At 40.8% G+C, this 11,083-nt stretch overlaps 1 protein-coding gene across 2 annotated transcripts in view; it reads right to left on the reverse strand.

Moving 5' to 3' along the window:
• SLC35G2 (solute carrier family 35 member G2) overlaps positions 1-10,456 on the reverse strand; it is a 32,497-nt gene extending 22,041 nt beyond the window's left edge. Inside the window, exon 1 of one of the 2 annotated variants that reach the window (XM_019934220.3) lies at positions 10,179-10,456. The gene's annotated coding sequence lies outside the window, so the exon portion shown is untranslated. Of the gene's footprint in view, positions 1-9,889; positions 10,137-10,178 lie in introns of those variants that run through there. The other variant, XM_073803797.1, reaches the window with a different exon arrangement.
• Between the last annotated feature and the right edge of the window lie 627 nt (positions 10,457-11,083).

The following is an 11,083-nucleotide window of genomic DNA, read 5'->3' on the forward strand; positions in this document are numbered from 1 at the left end:
TGTTTATTCTTTACCTAATTCTCACTAGAGAGGATCAAATAGCCCAGCTGAGTTCAAAGAAGGCTGCCAACCCCCCAGGTCTTACACCAGTCCCTGAACAAAAAAGGAACACCCAGGATCAACAGCCTACTCTCAAATCCCTCAAATACTACATATACCACCTGCTCACATTCGCCCTGTTCTGGCTGCTGTTTATCCATGAAAAAGCCAAGCCTGAATTTTCTCGAGGCCAAGATTTATGAAAATGCCAAATGAATCAGTTCAAAATTGTACACATTTGGTTTCATTTGATCATAACTGATTCTTCACACTGTAGACACCACTCACATCTCAAATTTTATTAAACTCAAATAACATAAAGCAATTGAAAAATGGTGAACAGATGGCAACTTGTTTCAAACTGTAAGTCAGATTTTGAATGAAACTTGACAACATCTGGTTGCTTAAGTGGCATACCTACATTTATTAAAGTCGTTCCACTCCTTTAATGCTATTTAGAGAACACACACAAATATATAATGCTACTGCAAAGCTGAAAAGAGACTTTATAAAGTCCCATCACTGGCAGGGACATTGTATAGGAAGGAAAAGCACAGTATAATCCATCCCATCAGGAGTTAATTTTACCAGCAACATGTACCAAAATTTAAAATGTGTGAACTCTTTGACCCAGCAATGCCATTTCCAGGAATATATCCTAAGGAGATCACTAGTAAAGTACATAAAGATGGCAAGTAATGATATTCATCATGGCTTTCTCTACACAATGAAAAACTGGAAATAACCTAATTGTCCTTTAATGAGGGACCTGTTAAATAAAAACATCAATGCAATATTATGCAGTCATCACAAAAGATACTATATATGTATATATAGACATTAAAAAACCTTCATGTCACATTGCTAAGAAAAAGAAGGGTATAAAAGAGTATTCATGGTATGACTTTATATAAAACAATTTATATCTATACTTACAGATGGTGAAATTTCAATTATTCAGCACTTTCTTCTTTTTACTTTTTAGGTTAATTTTCCACATAAGCATGCATTTACTTTAAAATCCAGGAAAAAAATCAAGCTATTTTCATTAGAGGAAAAAAAGTCATTACTCGGTATTTCAGTTAGACAAAATGTCACCCAGGAAGCCAAATGTAGCTCTTATATTTCTGTGCCTTCTGTTGCAAAGAAAATTGTGGATAAACAGACCATATTACAGAGAGAAACTGGATGGATGGTGTGTAGAACCCAAACCAAAACAGAGGTGAAATACTACATAAACTAAGGAGGATGCCTTTATTATACATAGTATTTGAAAGAATTAATTCATTGCGCATGTGTGCGTGCTTTATTATATTTTCAGGGCTAACAAAAAAAAATAGTATGGATCCTAAATGACAGCAAAGAATATAATCATCATTGGTTTTTCTTACATAAGTTACCACTCTATAAATCTCTGTGTTAATGTGGAAAAATCTGACCTGAACAGATGGACCTCATGCTGTTTTCTAAAACATGAACAGATTTCTGATCTTCTGGACCAGGAAATGGAGTCAGCACTAAAACAGCGGACACCATCATCCATCTCCTAGAATTTCAATTTAAGGAGCTGCTAATAAAAGCAATATTTCCTCTTTAAAAATAATAGCACAGTGATATGTTTCTGTCCTAACGGAATGTGCTCTCAATATAGTAAAAACATAGTGGAGATTTGTTGCAGTGGAGGTGCTGGCTGATTACTGAACTGCACCAATTTTGGAGAATCCCCTCACTGTCGTTCTTGGCAGGTAGCATCATTTGGCAGCTTCCATCCTTCACTCTCCAAGTTTCTCATGGAAGGCACAGTCCTGAGGGCTGCCAATCTGCCTGGTTAAATCTTCATCCCATTAGCCCAAGGGCCCCCTTTCCTTGAGCATCTTCACAGGAGCAGTTTCACAATAGATACCCCTGGGCTTGAAGTCCCAATAAAGGGCTCTCAGTCAAGTAATTAGCAACTTTGCATTCCCCTCCCCCAGCTCCACCACTTTCTAGCTGTGTAACTTAAGGCTGTGAGGAGGCTGGTGGAGGCAGCAAGACTGGGTCTGAGGAGGAAATTGGGGCCAAGGGGATGGCCCACGAGGTCAGGATATTGGTTATATAAAGGGAGAATGAGGAAATAGTTCAATACCCTGAAGATAATGGGAACCAGATTTCTTACCATCAGAGAAGGAAGATACAAACAGAAAAAGGGTGAAGACTAGAATGAGCACTGTGGTGTTGGAGTGCAGTTGAAGATATTAGAATAAACACATTTTAATATAAATAGATGAATAGATATAGAAATAAATATAGATGTGCTTAAGAGTTTCCCAGTTCTGTCTGCTAAGATGGCCCTAAAGTAACAATACTCCAGTAGCAATGACCACACCTAGCACCCAGATCTTGCATTCTCTACTAAAAGGAAGCTGGGCTCTTTGGAAAAATAGCTTTTGAAATGACTGAAATGGTTGGGGCAGGAAAAGTACAAGATGAGCCTGGAACATCTTACACTAGAAAGTACTCTGATAATAGAGATGTCAAAACAACACAAGAAGCAGCTTGAATGGGATTCGAATGGCCAAATCTGTAACAATTTCAGCATCAAAGTCAATAATCATTAATCATAGTAATTGGTTATAATCCACCTAATAGAATAGAACTCCACAAGTCCAAACTAATGTAAATAAATGAATAAACAAACAAATAAATAAATAAAGGAAGAGAAAACTCTCCCTTACAACAGAATACCAACTAGTAAAGGTCAAATGAATGTTGGAATTGGAAAAATTGCCATTTGGCAATCATCATAGTAATAATTTATTTGAGCAAGAACCATCATAAAATAAGTGACCAAAAGTTTGTTGAAGAATAGGATGTTTACATAGTCTCAAAGTGTCTCCCCACAAAATGCTTATAATTACAAAGGGAAAAATAACAACTTTACAGTGGAGAAGTTATCACCTTAACCAAGTCATCAAAGTTAACATCACCAGCAAAAAGACAAATCAATATTGTATCCCTTAATAAGATCCACTGAAAAAAACACAGTATTGCTTCTATCATTTTCCTGACAAAAATGTGTAACTATGCCAAAAATGCATAACGTGCATCAGACAAACCTAAATGAGGAACATTCTACAAAATTAATGGCCTGAACTTTCAAAAATGTCAAGGTCACTAAAGACAAGGAAGAAATGAGGAACTGTCACAAATTAAAGATTAAAGAAACAGGACAACTAAATGCAATTCATAACCCTGGATTTAACTCCAGACGAGAAATAAAAAACATTTTTCTGAAGAGGAAATTATTGGGGGAAATGGCATATATTGAATGAGGTTTGTGGATTCAATGGCAGAATTATATCAGTCTTAAGTTCCTCATTTTGGTGATAATTCTGTGGTTATGCAGGAGGGTGTCTTGTCTTTAAGGAAAACTACTTAAGTGTAGTCTTCCTACTTAAGTACTTAGGGGTAATTAGGCATCACATCTGCAGCTTATTATCAACTGGTTCAGAAAAAAAGAGAAAGTATATGAATGAATGACAAAGCAAGCATCGTAAAATGTTTATAATTGGAGAGCTTGGGATGAAGTATATATAAGAATTACCCTTCACCCCAAGAGTTCATTGGACTATGCATGCAAGTTTTCTGTAAGTTTGAAATTATTTCTAAATAAAATATGAAAAAATATACTGGGGATAACAGAATCTACCTAGATTTTTTGGGAGAAGTACATGAGTTAATATGTGTGAGGTGCTTAAAGCAGAGCTAGGTATACAGTAAATGCTAAATAAATGTTAGCGATGATGGTGATAGTGGTAATGAAATCCTGAACTTTACATCACAACTCATCTGAATCAGGACAAGCTGACTCTGGTTCACTTACTTGTTTTCTCTTTTTAGATTCAATTTAGAAATTGAAAAAAATATTTATTTACATTTGAGATGCTAACAACATTATTAAACTTGTTTACTGTAGTTTAAGCACACAGTGTTCATGTAGAACAATATTTTATAAACTGTTGTCCTCAAGAAAAAAGGATGTTAGTAGTATGTTTTAAATAATCAGGATCAAGTTTTTGAAATTTTCATCCTTCATTAATTTAGGCAATATGATAATAATGAGATTATATGATAAGTACATACATATATATATATTTCTTTATCCAAATACAGTATATACATTAACATGTATATATTTACTATAGGGTAACTATATACAAATTATAATAATATGCATAGAATTAAAGACCATGAGAGTTGAAAAAGGCTGTGGAGTTCATCTACTCCAATTTCTTTGAAACTAACTCTAGCCTCTACAGCAACCCCAACAAATAGTACAGTTTCCATTTGAACTTACAGTCACAGAAAACTTATTCCTTCTCAAGGCAGCCACCTGGGAGTCATTCTGATTGTTAGAAAATTCTTTTTTAACATTGAGTCAAAAATCTCTCTATATGTAATCTCCAGTGTCTGTTCCTACATATTTGCTCTGGGATCACTAATTAATTCCCTCTTTCACATGACATTTCAGTATCAGGAACTACTATTTCCTACCCTCCCCGTCCCAGGTCTCCTATCATGAGTTTTCTCTTCTACAAACTGAAAATCTTCTCTTTCTCAATTATTCCACGTATAATCGTGGTTTTCATCTTACCACCTTAACCATTCTTCTCTGAACATATACCGGTTTCTATGATCTCTCCTAGTCAGGAGATCCTGTTTCTATGAGGGCAGCCTGAGATCACACCAGCTATTCTGACAGCCTCATGCATTTATGTTTATTCCTTCATTTGGTCAATATTTACTAGGTGCCTATGATGTGGAAGGCACTGTGCTAAGATAGTATGAGAGATAAAATTAAGAAAACAGGGACTACCCTGGTGGCGCAGTGGTTAAGAATCCGCCTGCCAATGCAAGGGACACGGGTTCCAGCCCTGGTTCTGGGAAGATCCCACATGCCGTGGAGCAGCTAAGCCCTCTGCGCCACAACTACTGAGCCTGTGCTCTAGAGACTGTGAGCCACAACTACTGAAGCCCGTGCTCCGCAACAAGAGAAGCCACCACAATGAGGAGCCCGCACACTGCAGTGAAAAGTAGCCCCTGATCACCGCAACTAGAGAAAGCCCATGTGCAGCAATGAAGACCCAATGCAGCCAAAAATAATTAATTTTTAAATTTTTTAAAAAACAGACAATGGTAATAAAAGATAACTTTTTAAAAAATCTAGAAAACATACGCTTTCTCTTAAAGAACTTACATGTTCATTTTGGAGAAAAGAAATATGCTAACAAGTACCACAAAACAGACACAACAAGTGCTATGCACATTAAAGGAAGTTATACAATTAAATACGTATTTGCGGGCTTCCCTGGTGGCGCAGTGGTTGGGAGTCCGCCTGCCAATGCAGGGGACACGGGTTCGTGCCCCGGTCCGGGAGGATCCCACATGCTGCGGAGCGGCTGGGCCCGTGAGCCATGGCCGCTGAGCCTGCGTGTCCGGAGCCTGTGCTCCGCAACGGGAGAGGCCACGACAGTGAGAGGCCCGCATACCGCAAAAAAAAAAAAAAAATGTATTTGCTTTAACATCAGAGTACTAGAGAACAAAGCAAAAGTAATGACAATTTCAGACTAGACAATTTCAGACTAGCATGAGAATCAGTAAAAAGCAGCAGCTTGGGATTTAAGCAACATTAAGAGAGAAATTTCCAGATTAGGAGAATTATTCACAGATTCAGAAGACACAAATGGTTCATAGTTTTACCCTTAAGAGCTCTGACAATGGGATCAATAATCACTTGTCCAGAGTGATTTACATGCAACTTTATAGAAAGGCAAGAATATAAATAGACTAGACTACTATGCACCAGGCTTATACCAAGGGCTCAGTGTGTATTATTTTACTTAATCCCACAACAACTCCAACAAGGCAGGCACTAATATCAGTCCCTCTTTAAAAAGAAAAAAAATTAAGTGAAGATCAGCAAGCTTCAGTAACTTGCCCAAGCTTACAAGGAGCTTACTATGGCAGTCAGCCTTCAAATCCAGACTGTCAGCTTCCACTCCAACTTGAGGCCATCAACTACTTACTACCCAACAAAGCAATATCTGGCAAATTCCCACCCACATCCCCACAAACTTCCAGGAGAACTACTTGGAGAAGGCTCTCACTAAACAATCTGTTCCTCCTCTGGACTCAAGAACAGTTTCTACAGGACTCTGTTACAGTCCTTGACACAAGGTATCAATGTGAATTGTGTATGTAACACAAACCCCTGATAAAGTGTTCCTGCTCCAAGAACAGAGATTGTGTCCTTATCTTCTTCTTGGAATCCCCAGGCCCTAGGGCATTGCCAGACTCAACAAATGCTAGGAGAATGGCATAGCTGGTCCCCTTTGAAGAAAGTCACCCTTTTAACCAGAGACCTCTAATTCTGGGTCTAATTAGTTGTGGTGCAGAGCTTTGGTTGCCACAATGCTGCAACCTAACTCTATCTTCTATCTCTTGACTCTAACTAAATTAAAGGAATCTGGGAGTTCTCTGGCAGTCCAGTGGTTAGGACTCCATGTTTCCACTGCAGCGGGCACGGGTTTGATCCCAGGTCAGGGAACTAAGATAATGCAAGCCTCATGGTGCAGCCAATAAAATGATTTTTTTTAATTTTTTTATAAAAGGGAAGGGGCAAGATATATTTGACTACATAAAAACTGAAATTTTCCATACAGCAGAAAATATCATAAAGTTTAAAAATAAAAAAATCAAGAAAAAATTGCAACATGTAACAGAGTCTTCAGTATACAAAGAGTTTTTACATATAAGAAAAAGAATATAAGAAAAATAGAAAAATAAGGATATGAGCTGGAAACTCACAAAACAAAAATAAGTATGACCAATAAATATATAAAAAGATGCTCTTTACTGCCTATCCAATTGGAAGAAAACCCTGATTTTGGTGATAGTGTGGGGATACTGACATTCTAATTCAGTGTTTATGTTGGTATATATTGGTACATCTTTTCTGTAGAACAATCTAGAAATAGTGTTCTTCCAACAAATATGTCTTGAATACACATATATTTCACACCGTGTAGATACTGAGAACATAGTAAAGAATAAAGCACACAAGGGAGGAGACAGGAAATAATTGAACAAATAAATAAACAAATCAATGTATCAAAACATAAAATGTACATATCCATTGAATGATCAATTTCACTTCTAGGATTTTTTTTTCTAAGAAAATAAATAAGTGCACAAATGTTTGTTCAAAGATATTATTTGCAGAACTGTCTAATAACAGCAAAAATTGGAAATAAATAAATGTTCATTATTATAAGATTGCTTAAACAAATTATGTTCTGCCCACATAGTGCAATATTATACACCACTTAATGATGATGACCTAGTTTTATATGTATTGGTTTGAAAGACATTAATGATAAATTACATAGTGAAAATGCAACCAACAGAAGGTTGGTCCATTTAAAATGCATGTGTGTTCATCTAAGAGAAAATCTGTTAAAGTATGGAAGTTCCATAAAAAACTAAAAATAGAGTTACCATATGATCCAGCAATCCCACTCCTGGGCATATATCCAGAAAAAATGAAAGCTCTAATTCAAAAAGATACATGCACCCCAGTGTTCATAGAGGCACTATTTACAATAGGCAAGACATTGAAGCAACCAAACTGTCCATCAACAAATGAATGGATAAAGAAGATGTGAGATATAGAGATATAGGTATAGATATAGATAGATAGATACACAAGGGAATATTACTCAGCCATAAAAAAGAATGAAACAATGTAATGTGTAGCAATATGGATGGACCTAGAGATTATCATACTAAGTGAAGTCAGACAAAGACAAATATTATATGATATCATTTACATGTGCAATCTAAAAAAATAATACAAATGAACTTAATTACAAAACAGATGCACAGACCTAGAAAACAAACTTATGGTTACCAAAGGGGAAGGGGGAGATAAATTGGAGTATGGGATTAATGCACACTACCATATGCACACTACCATATATAAAATAGATAAATAACAAGGATTTACTGTAGAGCACAGGGAACTATATTCAATATCTTGTAATAAACTATAATGGAAAAGAATCAGAAAAAAGAATATAATGCATATATGTATAACTGAATCACTCTGCTGCACTCCTGAAACTAACACAATATGGTAAATCAACTATGCTTCAATTTTTTAAAAATCTATTTACAATGGTTTTCTCTGGTTTTATGTATTTCTCTGTCACCTAAATTTCTTACAGTGAGCATACATTTTATGAGAGAAAAACCACAGATATTCAATGTTTTGAAAAGTATATATGTAATCTTTACAGAGTTCACAAACCATATCCCACCAGTATATTTGAAATTGTCAGCATTATGATACATCTTAGTCATATTTTCTTCAGATTATAACTTTCCATAAGATCGTTAGCTAGCTATTGTTCTGTATTAAATTTTTCATTAATTCTTTTTGTTTAAACTTCCTTTAGCAACATCTTTTTTGTATCAATATCAATTTTACATCTTTCTAGACTATCTTTGTTCTGGAATTAAAATATGTGTAAATACTTCGTTGCTCAGCAAAATACCAGACACTTTAATTCACCTGTTCCCAAGGTTCTGTGACTTGGGAACAGATAACCATGGAAGTTAATGGTTCTGCGGAGTTCAGAAACGTGTCAAAAAATAAAGATGGATTACACAAGAAGCTCTGGGGAAAATGTGTGACTTGTAGTGTGTGATGGCACTGAAAACCAATGAGTGTATTTACATGTGTGTAATGTTTGTGTGCATATGCACATACATGCATCCTACATATGCTATGCATATGCATACGTGAGAGTTCATGTTTATGCTCACCCTATGTCCTCCCATGTAGGTAAATCAAACCTGTTTATCTGCACCCCCGGGCGAGCCACATTTGCCTTCATGTTATCTGCAGGAAACCAGCATCAATCCATCCGCAAAGGCTTTCAGTGTCGAGCCCGGGAGCCGGCGCCACTCTGGCCACCTGCCTTGGAGAGCGGCTACTCAAAGGTGCGGAGTAGAACCGCAAGGCAGGCCGCCGCCCGGGAAGTAAGCCGACGAAGGAGCTTGAAGCACTTCAGCACCACGGACACGGGCAACCCCAATCGAGTCCTTTCGAGCCGTAAAGCTGGCGGAGACCGCCCCTTCCCCAGGCGCCCCCAGCCCTCTTCGCCTAGTGCGTCACTATCTCCGGGCCCTCAATCGTCACTGAGACGCCAGCTTTCCATCCCGCTCCTCGCCAAGCCCGGCAAAAGCCTGGCCGGAGATGCGGGTCCGCGCAGCGCTCCCACTCGCCCTTCCTGCTGGCCCGCGCCACCCTGCCATCCTCTTCTCTCTAAAGAGGCCAAACGGGCGCACGAGGCGTAGAAATTCTACAGCCCGGAGCCGGGTCAGGGAGGGTCCTGTTTTCCTCCCCGGAGGTGGGGAAGGCTGAGCGGACTTGCTCTGAGCCTCCACCCGCTACATTCGGCCGCGGCCTGGCCCTTCCTCCTTGCCCTCGCCTTTCGTTGGGGAAAGATTTCTCCAAACCGTTTAATCTCCGCGAAAATCTCAACCCACATAGACTGGCGTCCAAGAGGCAGAGACAGACAACAGAAGAAAGGCAAATACTCATTCTCGGCCCTATTTCTAAAACCATCCAGCATTCTTAAAAGTTTGTATTTGAAATTGATCCCATGGCGCCATAGGGACTCTCCCTTGTTTGGGTGGGTTCCTGGGCGAAAGGAAAGCAGTAGCTTCTGGCCTTTATCAGAGAGGCTGGGGAAGGACCCATACATGCGACAGTGGCAGGAAACGGGGGCGCACAGCTGATACTGACCCTACCGAACCGGCGTCCAGGTTTTCCAAGAGAGCAGTGCCGGGAAGTGGCGGCCCGCAGCCGTACAGGCGTCGAGCAGAGCCTCCGCAAAGGCTTGTAAAGGGGGCGGGGCGCTTCGCCCAGGGCCCGGCCTAACCCCAAAAGAGGGAGTCGGCTTCTTAAGTGCCTCGGCTAAAAGCGAGCGTGTGGGGTTCGGGGTACGCTCCCACTCCTTACGGGTGGGGCGGCCCGGCAGGCAGGGTCAAGGTCCCAGTCCACTGCTGCCGACCGGCTGCCGGGGCCCGGTTACCTGTGCGTCGCGGCGAGGAAGGAGCGCCCGGTGCTCCGGCCGGGGCTGCCCGCTGCCGCGCGCCTAGTCCAGGCTCTGAGCCCACTGAGGCCACCGCGCGCTTCGCCAGGAAAACCGCGGCAGGGGCGGCTCAGGCCGCCTGGCTGGGCAGGGAGAGCGGCCCCGCAGGCACGAACCCTGCGCCTGCGCTCTCCGCTGCTCCCCCTCGCTTCCCACCGGCAGGTGCCCAAGTGGAAGACCAAAGGGGAGCGCCGGGGATTTGTGCCCCTTACTCGCGCGGTGGGAGGGCCCAGGCGCCGCGAAAGTGCCTTCCGGGATCGCTTTAGCCTATGCCCTTCGAGAGACCCGGTCTGCCGGAGTGACATGGTTTTGAAGCAATCGCCGGTCTGCCGGAGTGACATGGTTTTCTGGAAGGGGGCAGGGAGGCAGCCTCAATCCATTTCCACCTGTCCCTTTGCGTTTAAAAGTCGCAAGTCGATTCCTTGATATTTAAAATATGTCTAGCATCAGTAAATCATGGTCCGGGAAGGTCTTCGGGCATCCCCCGGCTCCACCTGTTGTTTTACCGATGAGGTCTCTGGGGCAAGGGTCTTGACGCTGCAGATCTGGTTCCTGGACGGAGGTCTATATACCCCAATCCCGTGCTGAATGAATACAGCTTCTTGGAAACAGGGACACGAGGACAGGCAGGAAGGCCATCAGCATAGGCCAGGCAAGAAAGGGTGAGGCCTGAACCAAGGTGCTAGCTGTAGGAAAAGATAGGAAATGACTGCTGGGTTTTCCTCTGTCCTTCCAGATCCACTCACCACCCTGTTCTGTGACTCAGGACTGACTTTTATGGACGACATCAACTGTCCTCTGGCTTTTGTCTGGTTTTGGCCAATGGGAGGCATGTGCAGGAGGTC

This window comes from Tursiops truncatus, chromosome 4 (assembly GCF_011762595.2).
Source record: "Tursiops truncatus isolate mTurTru1 chromosome 4, mTurTru1.mat.Y, whole genome shotgun sequence".
Classification (NCBI taxonomy): domain Eukaryota; kingdom Metazoa; phylum Chordata; class Mammalia; order Artiodactyla; family Delphinidae; genus Tursiops; species Tursiops truncatus.